Source organism: Scylla paramamosain, chromosome 1 (assembly GCF_035594125.1).
Source record: "Scylla paramamosain isolate STU-SP2022 chromosome 1, ASM3559412v1, whole genome shotgun sequence".
Lineage (NCBI taxonomy): Eukaryota > Metazoa > Arthropoda > Malacostraca > Decapoda > Portunidae > Scylla > Scylla paramamosain.
This window is the reverse complement of record NC_087151.1, coordinates 14073100-14092500: the sequence shown is the minus strand read 5'-3', so window position 1 is coordinate 14092500 and position 19401 is coordinate 14073100. Positions and strand designations below refer to the sequence as shown.

General features: G+C 44.9%; 1 protein-coding gene across 5 annotated transcripts in view; it reads right to left on the bottom strand.

Moving 5' to 3' along the window:
- The window catches only part of LOC135101072 (adhesion G-protein coupled receptor G6-like), a 133164-nt gene that overhangs the window by 69125 nt on the left and 44638 nt on the right, over positions 1-19401 (bottom strand). The gene's annotated exons all lie outside the window — the stretch shown is intronic.

Here is a 19401-nt window from a genome sequence, read left to right as displayed (position 1 = left end):
CGAGGGCTGCGGAGGTGAGATGGGGCTGAGCAAGAAAAAGGATACATATAGTGTACGATTTCTCTTTTTATACCAGGAGGGCCAAACCAGTAAACCAGTGTAAACCAGTATTCATAATCTTTCATCCCATTCACTGGTAAACTCTGGAATTCCCTACCTGCTTCTACTGTATATTTCTCCCTTCCTATGACTTGAATTCTTTCAAGAGGGAGGTCACAAGACACTTCTCCAGTTTTGGTGAATCCTTTTACTTTTCTTCTTCGGAAATTGACATCTCAGTCGGCCTTCATATATATATATATATATATATATATATATATATATATATATATATATATATATATATATATATATATATATATATATATATATATATATATATATATATATATATATATATATATATATATATATATATAAAGTAGCATTAAGTGTGAGATTTGTTAGCGCTGTAGAAGGTGGTGAAAGAAAAAAGTAAATGCAGGATATGATGAAGGAAATTAAAAACTATAGTAGAAGAATCAATTAGAAGTGTGTAAAGTAATAGTAAGTGTGAGATTTGGTGGCGCTGAGGAATATGGTGGAGGCGCTGAAGTGTTGCTTGGACTGCACAGTTTGTGTAGGTCGGGGAAGACAGACAGGTGACTTGCTACTTGCAAGCAGCAGCAGCTAAGCGTGTGATACTCTCACATGATGGACAAAAAAGGGTCATCAAGAGGCCATAAAGAGAGGACTCCGCTGCTTTGGAAACTCGACCCAAGCACGAATGTTTCTTGTCGATCAAAACAAATTACAGTGGCGCTGCAGCGAACCTTGACCACTCAGGAAGAAAGTCCTGGATATGCTAAGGATGTGTGTCTGAAGCAGAGCGTCCGGTACCCACACAGGCAACGGTGGTGGATACCTCGTAGGGACTTGGCAGGTGACGCAGAGTAGACTCCTGAACTCTCAAGGTGTGTGTTGACTTGACGCACCTCTGATAGGGCTCTGTAGATGACCGACTGGAGGGAAATGTATCTTGAATCTGTCACTCTGTCTGCTTGTCCCTTTATCTGTTTGTCTGTCTGTATGTATGCATGTGTCTGTCTGTGTTTGTCTGAGTGAATGAGTGAGTGTTATGGTGTACATCAAAAAGAACAATTTAGGTAAAGCTTGAGTTAAAAAAAAATAGCGTCGTTCATATGTAGTTGTGGAAGGACTCCATATTACTTAAATATAACGAGTTGATATTTCATTTGGGTTGTAAATGTTGTCATCAGTGTGTGTGTGTGTGTGTGTGTGTGTGTGTGTGTGTGTGTGTGTGTGTGTGTGTGTGTGTGTGTGTGTGTTAATATCAAACAATCTTCTACGTCGGTCATGGTCAACTGTAAGATTGGCAAATGTTCTTGTTTATCCGTAAGGAGTGTCAGGGGACAAGGCGGGCAGCGGTGGATTGTGCCAAGAGGAAAACACCCGTAAAAGATTGACGACTGGAGGAAAAATAAAGAAGGAATGACAGACGGACAATAAGATGGTTTATATGAGATGAGATACTCACTGTAAGACTGATATATGACGGAGAGAGAGAGAGAGAGAGAGAGAGAGAGAGAGAGAGAGAGAGAGAGAGAGAGAGAGAGAATTTATATATATATATATATATATATATATATATATATATATATATATATAATATATATATATATATATATATATATATATATATATATATATATATATATATATATATATATATATATATATATATATATATATATATATATATATATATAGTTTAATGACAATGTATGAAAGAGAGGAATAGTTAAGTAGGCAGGGAGAAAGGCAGAGCACGAAGGTCACACTCAGGCCAAACGGACGTGTGTGTATGTAAAGCGGTGCCTCCAAAAAAGAAGGAAATGAGGGAGGGAAGACGGGACGAGGCTTTGAGGGCGAGTAGTGGTTAAGACCTTATATGTAGACCCAGGCAGGTGCTCCCACACACCTCTGCTCCCACACACACACACACACACACACTGACTACAGCATTAAGTATATGTCCTGATGTTTAATTCTACACTTATATTCTTACTTGCTATTGCTAATTATTAAAGACAATAATTGCCAGTGTTTCTTTTGCATTAGGCCATGAGTGAAGGCGGCAGATAAGCACTTAAGGATGGAGGCGTGACGGTGAGGTAGGGGGGGGAGTGGGAGGAGGGTTAGGCTTGGCAACAGTACCCTCTCGGTGTAAACAACTTCGTGCTTCACACGCAGATTCTAAGGTTAGTCATCGCCCGTGCTGTCCACCGCCGTTGCCTATCTGTCTGTCCACAAGGGGAACGAAAGAAGAGAAGCTCACAAGGTCCAGCAAGTCTACTGTTGTGTGTTCTTCCTTCGTGTTCCTTAGAGAAGGAATATAATTGGAAGGAAAGAGTAAGGATGCGAAGGAAGGGAATGAGACGTAAGAGTGAAGGTCTGAACAAAAGCCTGAAGGAAAGAGTTGGAATGTGAAGGGAATGAGACGTGTGAAGGATCTGTGTGTGAGGCGAAGTGGGTGCAGGCGGCGGGCGCGGCACCTCATCCTTACAGTGTGCAGTCCCACACGTCCCCCCTGACTCAGGCCGCGGCGAGGCGGTGATACGTCACCCCCGAGATTCGCGGTGCAGTGGCGGGGAGCACGAGGCTGGTGGCGCTGAGCAGGAGGGCCACGTCAAGATCCCCACAGATAAATATGCGTCTCCTGCTGCCTACGCTTTCACATACTTCACCTACCCATGCACCTACCGAACCTGCCTCGCCTAGCCCACGACTCAGCACTTTCTGCCCCAAACCTCGCCACGGGTTCAAGGTTTATTCACAGATGTGCATTTATAGACCAGGAGCAATAAAGCATCAAACTAGCGTTCCGTGCGCTGTTCACTAGCCATTAAGACGTGCAATGTTATGACGTGCGTGATACAAACTAACCTGCTGCCAAGTATAGTAGAGAGAGAGAGAGAGAGAGAGAGAGAGAGAGAGAGAGAGAGAGAGAGAGAGAGAGAGAGAGAGAGAGAGAGAGACTTTTTTTTTTCATCGTCCGTGCTTGGTGACGCAAGATCGGCGCAGCGTGTACTTGGGGCGGCGCGTACCTGAGCGGGGGCGGCGCGTACCTGAGCGAGGGCAGCGGCAGGTGTACGAGTGAACCATTATTGAAGGTCAAGGTGAGGAGGGTAAGACGTAACAGGCGGAACGACAGACCAACCTGGCAACCTTTCCCCTCCCCCCTCCCTCATCCACACCCTGACCACAGTCACTCACCTATACTCACAATCAAAGCCACTCACTCATTCACATCCTTTGTCACTTTTCCCACACATACACCTACCTTACAATTTTTCACTCACCAACATCGCAACCACACTCACCGAACGTGACACTCACTTTTACACTCTTTGTCACCTTCTTCCACGCACACACACCCACCTAGCAATCTTTCACTCTCACCAGCACCACAACTCTCAACAAATTTGAATTTCACTCTCAAACAAATTTGATTTTGATCACTTCACTAAAAACTAACTCACAAACTCGCTAACTAAGGAAATAAATAAATGACCGACTGACTAACTAATATTAATTAAATGACTAAAACAAATCTATCTTCTCTATATCACACATTCCCCCTTCTCATTTACAATTGAATTCTAATCGGCGATGATTTTCGATGGAGCTGACATTATAAGATGTGAAAAATATTGTACAGTACCTCCGTTTACATGATTTCACTTCTCCAAGCTATAGCAGCCCTGTGTGGTATAACAGGAGTGCCTAGCGACCCCGTACCTGAAGGAGAAAGGAAAAAAAACCATTAGTGGTGTCCAAAACTGATCATCTTTCACGCTAATAAAAAGGGTAAGGGCATAAGGGAGACTTCAATAAGTCACTAGTCCTACACGTGGTAATATGTTTTTAGATAACATCAGTGGTGCTCAATATATATCACGTTTCGCTCAAATAAAAAGTTTAGAGCAACGGGGAAGCTGCGATTAGTTAGTAGGCTTGCACGTAGCAATTTATATACACATTCTCTTAAAATATCAACAGTCTTTACCGTTTATCAATTTTCCCGCAATTGGAGAAGTTAAAAACATAAAGGAGACTGCAATGAGCCACGTGACAATTCCTGTATTCCTGCAGTCCCTTAAAACATCAATTGTGTTCAGTGGCTAATATCTTTGGCGCTAATAAAAACAGAAAAAAATGAGAGCTGCAATACGCCAACCCCTGCAGTCTTTAAAAGTTCCCCACTGACGCTACGCTAACAAAATCTGATACTTAAGTCTAATCCAACCACCTGCTGTCCTATTAAAAAAAACAACTCATTCCCATATCCTTTGTGAATCCACCCTATCAAATTTGAACCCGCAATATACAAGTCCATCAGTACTGCATTCTCACAGCAGCCTGGCCGGTAGACTAAGGAGTGATTCCAGTACCTCATATCATACTTCAGAATTGAGATGTCTGGAAAAAGTAATAAGTGTGGAGGCAAGTGATGGGTGGGGAGTCCTGGGCAATGATGTGCAGTGATGTGGCTTAATTGCTCGCCTCTCCACGCCTGAAAACATAAACATCATGATAACCGAGGACACGGGCACGAAAAGCATGACGGTCTGACGGGCTGCCTGACACGGACCACCCAAGAGAGAGAGAGAGAGAGAGAGAGAGAGAGAGAGAGAGAGAGAGAGAGAGAGAGAGAGAGAGAGAGAGAGAGAGAGAGACGGTGACGATGCAGGGTACAGTAATACATCCCTCTTATTAACACAGGTACTTCACGCAGGTAATAAAGGTGTTTCTTCTCTTGTTCTCCTCCTCCTCTCTATCCTTTACCACTTGCTTAACCATCACTGTTACTATTATCACCATCATCATCACCGCCATCACCACCACTACCAACGATAACAGCAACAACAACCAACAACATTAGATTTAGAAAAGAGATAGGAAGGAATTGGTTCTGAAATAGAGTGGCTGATAAATGGAAAGGACTCGGTAATCAGGCTGTTAGTGCTGAGTCATTAGGGAGCTTCAAAAGAAGACTAGACAAATTTATGAATAACGATGATAGGTGAAGGCCTGCTGGATTCTTGAAGCTTCCCTTATTTTTTTGTTCTCGTGTAATATTAAAGACGACGACGAGAATAAAAGCAACAATAATGAAAACTGCCATTTCTACTACCATTACTACCACTACTACTCACCTGCATGATCAGCGGCAGTAACAGAACGCCTGACTTCTGATCTTTCTAAAATTTCTGATTGGGGCAGAGCAAACTTGGTATTGTTCAATGCCTCAAAAACTCAATTCCTCCATCTATCAACTCGACACAATCTTCCAGACAACTATCCCCTCTTCTTCAATGACACTCAACTATCCCCCTCTTCTACACTGAACATCCTCGGTCTGTCCTTTACTTATAATCTGAACTGGAAACTTCACATCTCATCTCTAGCTAAAACAGCTTCCATGAAGTTAGGTGTTCTGAGACGTCTCCGCCAGTTTTTCTCACCCCCGCAGCTGCTAACTCTGTACAAGGGCCTTATCCGTCCATGTATGGAGTATGCTTCACATGTCTGGGGGGTTCCACTCATACTGCTGTTCTAGACAGGGTGGAATCAAAAGCTTTTCGTCTCATCAACTCCTCTCCTCTAACTGACTGTCTTCAGCCTCTCTCTCACCGCCGCAATGTTGCATCTCTAGCTGTCTTCTACCGCTATTTTCATGCTAACTGCTCTTCTGATCTTGCTAACTGCATGCCTCCCCTCCTTCCGCGGCCTCGCTGCACAAGACTTTCTTCTTTCTCTCACTCCTATTCTGTCCACCTTTCTAACGCAAGAGTTAACCAGTATTCTCAATCATTCATCCCTTTCTCTGGTAAACTCTGGAACTCCTTGCCTGCTTCTGTATTTCCACCTTCCTATGACTTGAATTCCTTCAAGAGGGAGGTTTCAAGACACTTATCCACCAATTTTTGACCACTGCTTTGACCCTTTTAGGGACTGGCATTTCAGTGGGCATTTTTTTTATTAGATTTTTGTTGCCCTTGGCCAGTATCCTTCCTACATAAAAAAAACAAAAAAAAAAAAAAAAAAACAAAGCGAGCCACTGCCTTGCTGCTCACCTGTGCTGGCTGCAATTACCCACCTGGCCTCCTGCCCGTCCACTCTCTTCCTAATACGATTCTCGGCTCTCCTCCGCTAATTAATATCTCGCTGTCTCATCTGCTATCAGGTGTTCTTCCCTCGTCCACTTAGTAATTTTAATATCGCTTATCAGATTGTTGGCTTGTGCAAATTGCTTCTTTCACTTTTGATATTTTTCGTTAGTCCTTGTACGATTATTATTACTGTTTTATTTTTAACTTTTTTTTTTCGGGGTGTTGGGTGACGGTGTGTGTGTGTGTGTGTGTGTGTGTGTGTGTGTGTGTGTGTGTGTGTGTGTGTTACTTTCTATTCATCTCTTGTTACTATCAATTGTAGAGAGAGAGAGAGAGAGAGAGAGAGAGAGAGAGAGAGAGAGAGAGAGAGAGAGAGAGATCACAGTGACGGTAGTTACTATGTTCTCATGCGTGTTTCTTTTTATAGAGGAAAGATTAATGCTGGGCAACTATTTTCTTTGTATCACTTACACACACACACACACACACACACACACACACACACACAACACGGTACTACTTCTATGCACAACTGATTCTGTTGCTGCTGCTGTTGCTAATAATAATAATAATAATAATAATAATAATAATAATAATAATAATAATAATAATGAGAAGAAGAAGGAGAAGAAAAATACAGTAGCAACATCAACAACGACATCACCACCGCCACCACCACCATCATTAGCAACAACAACAAACACCGTTCCCATCATACATATCTGCACCACGTTCAAGACAAACGCAAAGAATCCGGGACGGATCAGTTTAGTTCAGTTTAGTACAGAACCACTACTACTACTATCACCACCACCCACTACCAACACAACACAACCTTGATCCACTGCAGAATTACTTTAGAAAGCCCTTGTTACCCTCCCTCTCCCTTCCTCTCTCCCATCCACACCTTTGACCCTCGACCTTTTTGCCCCGTGTGACCTAATGGGAGAGGATTCAGCAGCAGTAATGGGGAGGTAAATCACGCGGCTGATGGATGATGCAGACGAGGGAAGGAAGGGTAGGAAGGGAAGCGAGCTCTTGATTAGAGCTCGGCAAGGATGTGGCCGCGGATACGAGGACTTGAAGGCGCGATGATGTTTCCTTTTTTACTTCATTTTCTTGCTTGTATGTGTGGTGGGGGGCGGAGAGAGAGAGAGAGAGAGAGAGAGAGAGAGAGAGGAGAGAGAGAGAGAGAGAGAGAGAGAGAGAGAGAGAGAGAGAGAGAGAGAGAGAGAGAGGAGAGAGAGAGAGAGAGAATCCACAAACACACGGACAGACACAGAAAAAAAGACGGACACAGACGCATACAGACACATAGACACAAACAAAGGAGATAGACAGACACACACACACACACACACACACACACACACACACACACACACACACACACACACACACACACACACACACAGATACATTGTACAGAGACACGCATTCAGGAAGGCAGGCAGACAGAGAGAGTGAGTGAGAGAGTGACCTTTACATGATTTACTCTCACTTGAGTCTTACGAGTCCCTAATATTATCATTCTAATTATTATTATTATTGTTGTTCACCACGTGCGATTTTTTCTCCCTATTTTGTGACACTGCCAAGGTGTTCGGGTTGCGTGTGTGTGTGTGTATGTGTGTGTGTGGGCAAGGCGTGGTCATGTTAAGTGAGTGTCTGGTGTGTTATTCATGGTCAAGATTACCTTATTTTTTTTTTCTATTTGTTTAACCCTTTTTTGTTTGTTGTCGACGAGGGATCTGTTCAGTCATCCATATCCTAAAACCCCAACTCTCTCTCTCTCTCTCTCTCTCTCTCTCTCTCTCTCTCTCTCTCTCTCTCTCTCTCTCTCTCTCTCTCTCTCTCTCTCTCTCTCTCTCTCTCTCTCTCTCTCTCTCTCTCTCTCTCTCTCTCTCTCTCTCATATACACAGGTGAAAGCAATACCTGCATCACGGAGTATAAGCACGTAATTAACACACCTCCGGGAAGCAATGTGTCCGTCTTGGCACTCAGGTATCCCAGTGAGGCGCCGGACGGACGTGGCTGTGCGGATATCGTATAAGGCTCCTTAAACATTTCACTTGAGGTTCCTTCTTACCATCTTTGTCTTCGTTCTTCATCTCTTTTTCCCTCCCCGTCTGTTGCCCTCCTATTAAGGCTAAGTACTCACGGTGTTGAAATTCATCAGTCATGCAAATTAGCCGTGGTCCCTCAAGAGCAGGTACGAGAGAGATGAAGGGGCGGGTTAATGTGATTCATGAAGCCATTTGTTGTTTTCTTAAGTGTGACTGCATTGCTCTTGTTTCTAGTCGCTCACTCTGCTGCCCTGGCGAGGTAATATTGGTGGTGATGGTTCTCAGGGGCTCTTCTTGTCTCTGTCTAATGTTCCTTGGTGATTTACGTACGGTAAAATATTCATGCCAGTATTTGTAAACATTTTCTTGTTTCTTCAGGGAAATTTTCAAAGACCATAGAGATTCTTAGTCGTGTTCTTATGAGTATTCTTAAACACTTTGTACCGGACCTTCCGCTGGCATCATTCTCATGGCTTTACCGGTGACGCCATCCTAAGTGCCGACAGCTTCCGTCTTACGTTGGCAGCGTATGTGTTGGTATGCATGGCGGGAGGGACTCCATCTACTGCGTCCTTCGCGTATTTCCTCCGGTCTCTCTCCTCACTTGAAGGAGTTAAGGGTTAATGGAATTACATCCTACTGTAGTTTAGTGGGTTTACGTAAGTTCTCTCTTCAGAACTATTTTCAAAGACCACAGCGATGGTAAGTCTTGTCGATATGAAGGCTTTCCTTAATGATGATGCATATTCTTCGTGAAACTATTACTAAATTCATGAAAACACTCTTGAAAACCTCAAATAACTTCCACTTGAGCCTGTTAAAGGTAATAGATATGAAGACGAAATGTTTATGAATTCCGGTCGACATTGGCAAGGTGAAGGACGATAAGTTATGCGCCCTTTACCAAGGAACAAAGCCCGGGGTTTTCATTTCATTGCACCAATGTTTTGAGCCTACGTAAACACCACCGCTTCCGTTACCACTGCAATCCACAGCTTTCTCTATCTCACGCTTTGCCATACCGCCGCGTCACCACTCTGTCCGCCCTCACTCATCACCGCAAACACACGCTTTTACTCTCAACTACCGCGTGTATCATCAGTAATCTCACAAACCTACAGGCACCAGCAACCACCGCACCGCCCAAGGCATAGAGAAATCCGCTGCACTCCTGTTGTAGGAGGGAAATGTTGTTAGCGTTGATGTATCATACCAGGCGGGCAAAAACTTGAACAATTGTGAATAAATTATACAAGGGAAGGAATATTTGAAGGTAATTAAGTATAAGTGAGCGCCGCCTCCGCCACTGCTGCTACCATTACCTGCAACGCGCCGCCTTGTTACTTTCACTGCCTCTCGTCCAGCCGTACACTGACCAAGGTGAGACTCCGGGGAATTCCTTGGCTTGTATATATACTGGACACGACGAGAGCGGACACACACACACACACACACACACACACACACACACACACACACAGATAGAAAGACAGACATAAAAAGGAAGAAAGATCCATGTATATAAATAAAGCAGAGTTTATCAGTTGCAAACTTACACACACACACACACACAAAAAAAAAACATTAATAGATATAATGGTGAACAGACAAATAGTAAGAAAGATAGATGCACGTATAAATAGAGTTTATGACCTGCAAACTTGCAGAGAGAGAGAGAGAGAGAGAGAGAGAGAGAGAGAGAGAGAGAGAGAGAGAGAGAGAGAGAGAGAGTGTTACCAGCACATTTAAAATACTTGCCTGTTTAACACGCCACACTCGCACAACAAACACCGTACTGGAGAAAGAGCATAACAGCAGCAGTAAAAAGACAATCATCGTAATTATCGCCTCTGTCGCGTAAAATTCCCCGAACAGAGGAAGGAACACAAAGGAAGAAGAAACAGTAGCAGACTTTAGTTAATACGCGGCTGTTTGTGATGAGAAGTATTTTGATTTAAGGGAAGAGAAAAATAATACTCGTAATATGAGGGAGGAATAACATTGTGACGTGTTGTTTGAGAATTTAGTAGTAGTAGTAGTAGTAGTAGTAGTAGTAGTAGTAGTAGTAGTAGCAGCAGCAGCAGCAGCAGCAGCAGCAGCAGCAGCAGCAGCAGCAGCAGCAGCAGCAGCAGCAGGAGGAGGAGGAGGAGGAGGAGGAGGAGGAGGAGGAGGACGGCGACGACGACGACGAGAAGCAAAAGCGAAAGAACAACACAAGAACAACAACAATTTATCATTACTATTATTATTATTATTATTATTATTATTATTATTATTATTATTATTATTATTATTATTAGTAGTAGTAGTAGTAGTAGTAGTAGTAGTAGTAGTAGTAGTAGTAGTGGTAGTAGTAGAAATAATCCTACAGTTGTTACTAGTATCATTCCGTGCTAATGCGCGTCCTTCACGGTTGTCATTCGCTCTGTTTTTATCCAGGCAAGTTTCACCTTTACGATGTTGAAGCTGAGCAATGACAGTCCGGCGCGAGAGACAGCCAGCACCCCAACGCATGATAATTGAATCTCACCTCACCACGCAAATAGGAACATAAAATACAATAACAAATTATCATGCCTGGGAAATTAATCAAGTCAGTGAATGGAGTTAATGAATCTAGAGACATTAACTGGCCAAGCATATCAGTACCACATTAATAATCGTGTCACATTAATTCACTGAAACACATTACAAGTCAGCAAGTATTACCTGTTAGTAGAGTTGTCACCCCTGACCCACCACCACCACCACCACCACCACCGCCGCCACCACCACCTGGCATGACCTAGTACCTGACATTACCATCACTGCCTAGCCAGGTAAAGCAAACAAGCAGGTCACCGTGGATGTCTTGCTGGCTCGCTGTGTCGCTTCTTTGTTGAGTCCCACGAAGGTAAGACGTGGCTCCAGGCGACGCTCCAAACGCTGCAACGCTTCAACGCTTCACCACCACCACCACCACCACCACCACTACTATCATCACCGCTACCACTACCACTATGTACTATCATCATCACTGCCACAGCTACTATAATCACTGCCATCATTGTCTTCATTATCCTCGTCCTCTTCCTTTTTTTCATTCCTGTTTGTTTCCCTCATAGTAGTAGTAGTAGTAGTAGTAGTAGTAGTAGTAGTAGTAGCAGCAGTAGTAGTAGTAATAATGGTGGTGGTGGTGGTGGTTGTGGCGGCGGCGGTGGTGGTGGTGGTGGTGGTGGTGGCACTTTTTCATTGTTGTTGATGTTATCTTATTCTGTTTTGCCACCACCATCATTATAATCCTCATCATCATCATTCATCATTATCATCACCACAAGCACCACCACCACCACCACCACCACCATCTCCGCTGGGGAACAGGGTGCTGAGACCAAGCTAATCCTTCACAAGACGCCTCTTATTGCAGTGGCAGGCTGGGTGGCCAATCACAGCCGCCATGAAGCCTCGTGGCGTTCACCTTTTGACTGGCGCTGGACTGTGTGAAGGGGATGCCTTGTGTAGCTTATCTGGTCTATCTGCCTGACTGACTGACTGACTGACTGACTGCCTGCCTTTAGAAAGAATGACTGACCTACGGACTGACTACATGACATGAAATTGACTTAATTCCTAAAACAATTATTATTACTGAATAACTGAGTGACTGACTTATCGACAGAATGAGTGACTGATTGACTTATTAACTGGTTACGTATATACTCGTACAATCCATTTGCAGCCCAATTATTATCACTGACTATCTGATCGCCTTTAGAATGACTGACTAATTGACTGGGTACAGAGAACCAATTTGCAACTCATTTCCTAAAACAATTATCAATTATGACCACAGTATAAACATGTCCTTAATAATATATACTCTCATTTAAATTAACATAACTAGATTCCATGCCCCTCGAAAAAAAAAAAGTCTGTCTAATTACAAAAGACATTAATATATGTCTAATGAGATACTGATAAATGATTATTCTAAGGTCGTCATTTTGATGAAAGAATACTTCGAATGTAACAACAGACAGAGGAAGGAAAAGTGATGCATAGACTGGTGGTGGTGGTGGTGAGGTGGTGGTGATGATGTGCACCAAGACTAGGGCAGAGGATGTGGGAGAGGGACGCAGCGGGTGGCGGGATGAGGGGTGGGATGGGGGGGCGGTGTGTCGGTTGAGATAAGAGGCAAAGGTTGTGTGGCGTTCACCTGTAATAACATCGGTCAGGATATGAAGTGGTGGTGGTGGTGGTGGTGGTAGGTACGTGTTGCCAAAAGGTGCTTAGCTATGACGGGAAATTTAAGTGGTGTAATTACTCTACGTATGTGGCGGTGTATTTATTATCAGAGGCTGTGGTGCCGGAAGTCATTGCTCGTCGCTGAAATGTGCCCTGTGCCCTGCGCCCTGTTTGTGTGTGTGTGTGTGTGTGTGTGTGTGTGTGTGTGTGTGTGTGTGTGTGTGTGTGGCATCGTTCAAAGTAATGGTGAGGTCTGCGTTTATCATTTTCCTCAAGGTATTTACACGTTACGAATGTCTTATTTTATTTTGCAGCTTGATTTATGATCTCGCTTTAGCTGATCATGTCGTCCCCACTCTCTCTCTCTCTCTCTCTCTCTCTCTCTCTCTCTCTCTCTCTCTCTCTCTCTCTCTCTCTCTCTCTCCACCCTTCTTCTACACTGGCTAAAATCTCATGAAATTTACAACACAAGTACACACTTCCAGGAAATCAAGATAGCTCAGTCAAATGGTGCAGCCTTGATGTCGCCACCCAACACACAACACGCCCTCCACACTCAAGCCTATCCTTCATCTACCAGGTCGCCATATGTACCTGCACCACCAAGCTGTTGGGCACTATTATATTTGTTTGTATACTTATTAACGGACGATGTATGTTGGAAGTAGGTGAGGTGTAGCAACAGGGATCTACATAGTTGAGTGTGTGACAACATTCTCAAGCTTATCTTTCTGTCAGGTCACCATACGTACACCTACACCAAGCTGGGACAACATTCTCATGCCTATCCTTCACCTGCCTGATCACCAAGCTGGGACAACATTCTCAAGTCTCTCTTTCTGCCTGGCCACCAAACACTTGCACCATCAAGCTGTCACAACATTCTCAAGCCTATCTTCTATTTGCCAGGTCGCCACACACCTGCCCCACACCACCGAGCAATGACAATGATCTACAAACAGAAGGTTACTCGTCAACATCACAACCTGGCAAGGAGGTCACGCGGGTCCCCTGGGAGGCGGGCAGGCAATGCAGGCCACGGAAGAGGTGTGAGTGAGTGTTTGCAGGCGCACCCAGCACTCATCTAATAATTGCATTCACTTGAGGCGCGCACATGTGAGAAGGAGCGCGAGGTCTGGCGACAAATAAATTACGACTGGTGGGGGGATGGAGGTTATGGGGCAAGGCATGAAGGGGATATGCAATGTATGTGTGTGCGTGTGTGTGTGTGTATGAGGGTACGGCATGACTAGGGACAAGAGGGGTGATGCTGCAAGACGGACAAGCGGTGAGGCAATGTATGGAGTGGGAAGATATCTTGTCAACAGTGAAGATCGAGAGGAAATTGATAAAAGCTCCTCACAAGATCGGAGTGAGTGATGGGAGTGGTCCGCGTGCCTGAGGGATGACTGGTGGGATGTGCGCAATACTCAGGCACACGGATGGAGAAAGGAGGAGAGGAAGGAAGGGAGAAAGCGAGGCAGGGAGGTGAGGAAAGAAGACGAGGATATGGAAAAAGTGAATCTCTCTCTCTCTCTCTCTCTCTCTCTCTCTCTCTCTCTCTCTCTCTCTCTCTCTCTCTCTCTCTCTCTCTCTCTCTCAGTACCGGATGCCTCACACCATGCACACCATACCACGTCAGCCCTTACCACACCACACCACCATTACGACACCAGGACCCCACCAGTACTCAACAACACTTCTATACACTCCATCACCACCACTACCACCGGACACTCCGCCACCAGTCACCCACGATGCCACTACGTCAATCCCCCCTTGACCTACACCCCTTCCACCGACCTCTGCCTCTCCCCGCCACAGCACTGCCCTTGTTCCTCGCCGCTACTCCTTGGGCTGATTTCCGGGAGCGACCAGGGAGGAGGATCACCCAAGGACGCTCGAGCAAATGTCTGAGGAGGAGCGAGTACCTCTGTAGGTTAATTATCAGTATGGGTTTAGCTACTCGTGCAATGACTGGGTGCGTTTATAGTTAGTCACGGTCTTCCTCACGCATTCCTCTGTTCTCGTTGATGAGGTTCCGTAAATGTTACTCACTAAAGGATTTTTCGACTGGTAACATCGCTGCATTGACTGGTTTAGTATTTCCTTTGTAACCATTAATTTACTTCCCGGGAATGATACAGCTTGTTTTGTTAATTTATTAACTCGATTTTTTTCTCATTCATTCAATATTTTACTCTCCTCCACACTTATGTATTTCCTTTTAACTCGTATGACACTTTCTAAGAATCCTAAAGCTTCTACGTATCTCATTTATTCACTCAACTGTTCTCATTCGTTCAGTATTTTCCCCTTCATTTCCTCTTCACACTCATCATATTTTCTAGGAATGTAACATCTCCAGGCTCATCCATTCCCTCGACCATTCTCTCTCTCTCTCTCTCATTCATTCGGTACTTCCCCTCTCCTCCACATTCCTAGTTCACCCTTTCACACATCGATTGGTATCTCCTTACTCTATCACTCTTGCCCTTCCTCCTCCTCCTCCTCCTCCTTTTCCTCTCTCACGCTGACCCTCCCCTTTCACCCTTTCACCTACTCCAGGAAAATCGTAAGTAAATATTAACCACGTATATTTTTCTTGCTGAGTCACGTGGCGTTCTGGTGACTTCACAGTTCCGTCCCGAGACACCATCAACTATTAACCTCGTGACATATTTTTTTTTTTTTTACCTCACCTTGCCGCTCTGACCAAGACCTTAAAACAATCACCCAGTCATTTGCGGCGTCCTAGCTAGTGCCCACCGCCCTCCCTCCAACCTTCCTCCTCTTCCTTGTCTTCCTCATTCCATCCCGCCTTCTCTACTTTCCGCCTTCTCTCCTTTCCTCCTCTTACTGGTGTTCCTCTTCTTCTTCCATTCATCTTGCCTTTTCCTCCACCTCTCTCTCTCTCTCTCTCTCTCTCTCTCTCTCTCTCTCTCTCTCTCTATCTGTAATAACCTTCTCTGTTCGTGACGGGAAGGTAAACGTGATTATGACCCAGGCGGCAGCAGGCTAGGGCTTGGGGAAGAAATGAGAGGCGTCCAGGAGCCCTCATCTCCTTCCTCCTTGACTCGCCACCAGCTTCACCCTCCACTTCCTCCTCCTCTAAGACACACCACTAATCTCCTCCTCCATCTTCTCTACACCCTGATACACCACATTCAGTCTTCACTTCGCCCCTGATGCACTACCAGACTCAACCTCCATCTTCTCTCCACCCTGACACACCACCATCCTCACCCTTCATTTGTTTTCCTTCCTGAAGCACCACCAACCTCCTCCTCCACCTACCCTCCACCTTGACACACCACACTCAGCCTCCGCTTGTTGCCCTCCCGAATGCATCACTAGCCTCACTTCCATTATCAAGTATGTTTTTCTTTTCCAGTTGCAATCTGCAAGGTACAGTCACACTTAATAGTTTCAGAATAGGCACTTCTGTTCTCTGTCCTACAAGGTTCGACAGAATCATTATCTTCCCTGTGATGCAGACTCCAGACTCACTTTCCTGCCTTCAGTGTGCTGATTGATACTCGCATATAAATAAAAGAAAGATCCGTCTCGATATCCGGGAGGGGAACTTTTGTCGGCTGTAAGGATTTCTGTAAAGCTGAGACGATTGACGGCGGCCTTCCAATCATCCACCACACGCCGCCTGCCGCCCCACGCCCTACCCAGCCACGCCTCATCCCGTTCTTCATACCTCCGCCCACTTACGGAGGTGCAAATACTAGCATATCTCCTGAACACTGCGGGGCGTGTTACAATCTGCAGTCACGACTCGCAGCGCGGCGAAATTCTACCTTCCATGATCTCTCGAGGCACGAGTGAGGCTTCAAGTCCTTCCCTTTCCTTGAACAGGATTTATATTTCCCTTTCATCGTTTATATAGTGATCTCAGAACGAACGAACACACACACACACACACACACACACACACACACACACACACTAAAGGAAGTGGAGTGTACGTGCCTTGAGGAACAAACACAAAGACAGATTATAAGAACTGAGGCAGTAATGTTGTTGTGATTCTTCACTAAAACACTTCAGCGCGCACACACACACACACACACATACACCAAGGGAACACAAAGCGTACCAGACAACATACTCGTAACAGGCAGACAACACAGGCGCGCTGGAGCCATCGTGTTTATGTGGTTATTGTGTTCACAGGTGTTTTCTTTACCTGAATGAATTGAGCCATAAACACAACAGCGACAGGGGCATTGTTCATTATCCACACCGCACGGGAAAGGAAGAAGGCCTCTAAGAATGCTGCTCACCGACTATTAACTAGAAAGGAGGATTTATTTTATGTTCCATGACTTGCGAAATGTTTACTAACTTTTCTTGTTTCCAGATTTAAACTGCAGCACAAGCCATGATGGAGAATCCACAGCACAAACGTTTAATATTTTCCGTTGCCCTAGTTCAAAACACACTTAGTAACAAAACAGGAGGGAGTATCCGTCCTCAACGTGTACCGCCGCCATTTAGACGACCGACCATTTACCGAAAAATCGTTCGAAAACATTTGGCATGCTCAGTGTGGCTCAGAACGACGTCCTTGCCGACTACATGGCTCGTCCGGCTAGTGTTGGTCGTTTAGGCTAAAGCACTGAAGCGGGAATGGAATATTAATGCCGCAAAAAAGACGAAGACCGGAAGCAAGTGTACATTTGTTAATAATGATAAAGCAATGTGTTTAAGTTTGAGACAAGCACACAATTATATTCAAGAATAAGAAAGATAAAATTATAAGCTCCTTGACAGACCTGTTCCCGTCCATCGGTCAGAGCCGTTGTGTGCATTCCATCACGCATGAGTCTTGTCACAAATATTCTTTTTCCCGTCGCGGTGATGGATGTAAAACAGGGGATACATATTTATCTGTGCTTCCATGTGGCGCGCAGGAAGGGAAGCCTCCGTAACACGAGAAGTTGGTCTGACTCGGTGCATGAGGCAGAAAATATGCAAATTGCTTTGGAAGCGAAAAATTACACTTCTGCGTAGTGTTAAGAAACAACTGAGGGAGAGAGAGAGACGTAAAGGCATGAGCTCTCTCTCTCTCTCTCTCTCTCTCTCTCTCTCTCTCTCTCTCTCTCTCTCTCTCTCTTATCCTCCACTTCCAGCCAAGTAATGGGTTCTGAACAAAGTCGTGACCCTGAAATGGGACATGCAGCGGCGGTGATGGAAACAGGTGAGGGCCAGAAGGTGGTGCGAGACAGTAACACACACACACACACACACACACACACACACACATACACACAGATAACTAGTCCGTAAACTTGCTCACTGACTTGTAAATGACTGCGATAGCAGACTCTGGGAAAGAAATGTTTAAATGCTCCCAAATTTACACAGGAGGTGGTGGTGGTGGTGGCGGTGCCTTTGGCAAGACTCGGGCAATAACACTTTGAGGTAATTGGCGAAACGAATTTCATACTTTCCACACCAAGCCACAATGTTAAAAGATAAGACAAGTCAAGAATTTTTTTGTGCACACACACACACACACACACACACACACACACACACACACACACACACACACACACACACACACACACACACACATTTTTTAAAGATTTAATTGACCACAAAAATATAAAGACTAAATAAGACATAATAGGTACAATTTAATTAGGTTATGGTCCACGTAAAAAGTCATAAGAGAAACAATAACAATAATGGATGACTCATTAAAACACACACACACATACACACACACACACACACACACACACACACACACACACAGTAAGTAATTTTATTTACCACAATTCCACTGATACACAAATTCTTTTAAAATATACCATATGCTCTAATAATACTTCTTTATATGAAATTTTTAAAACACTTAATAATGGTCAGTATTATCAATAAACAATTATGGTCAACATAGCAATAAAACAATATCCCTTGAAACTTCGCGGGCGCAACACACACACACACACACACACACACACACACACACACACACACACACACACACACACACACACACACACACACGTCCCGTCAAATGAAAGCGGAGTAAGCAAGCATCTCACAAGTGCCAATTCGACTCACTCACTGCACCAAGGTCACGTCAGTTCACCTTTTTATGGAGTGTCCGCCTCCTGGTGCCTCGGGGCTGCATAAATCAGGATCTCCGCTAATGAAACTCGACGCGTGGCGGTAAAAGCGAGGCCGCCAGATATATTGCCGCCTTATAAATATATCAATAACACGTCCGAGGTGGCCTGCAGTCAGCTTGGATGGTCTGAACAAAGGGGCGATTTACCCATGCCCCGCGGAGGGCCTTGGGGCGGGAGCTGGCTGCTTTGGGGCGCCAGTCAGGGAGCCTCATCACCCCACACGCATTGCGAAAGTCGAACAAACACGCGTGATCCTCCCCTTCAATGTACTGCACACGTTTGTTTGGACGTGCTTGGGGTGGCCGGGTCCGTCTGTCTGTCTGTCTGTCTGTTTTCTCTCTCTCTCTCTCTCTCTCTCTCTCTCTCTCTCTCTCTCTCTCTCTCTCTCTCTCTCTCTCTCTCTCTCTCTCTCTACCAGGGTTGCCAGAAACAGAGAGAAAAAATATACTTATTTGTCGCTCTTCAAAAAAAAAAAAAGTGGAAGGGAAGAGATTTTCATGTCAAATATAATGCATATGAGCGCAAGCGCACGCACGCACGCACGCACGCACGCACGCACGCACGCGCACACACACACACACACACACACACACACACACACACACACACACAGGGATAAAGAAGATAAAGTGACGAGCCGAGTGGTTGCGTTGTGTCCGTGTTGGGGTCTACCTAGTCTTTGTTCTTCAGCTGACAGTCTTGTGCTGAGTTAGGAGCACAACACACGGCGGGACACACAGCAGCTTTGGGCGACTCAAGGCCTGATGTGGGAGATTCAG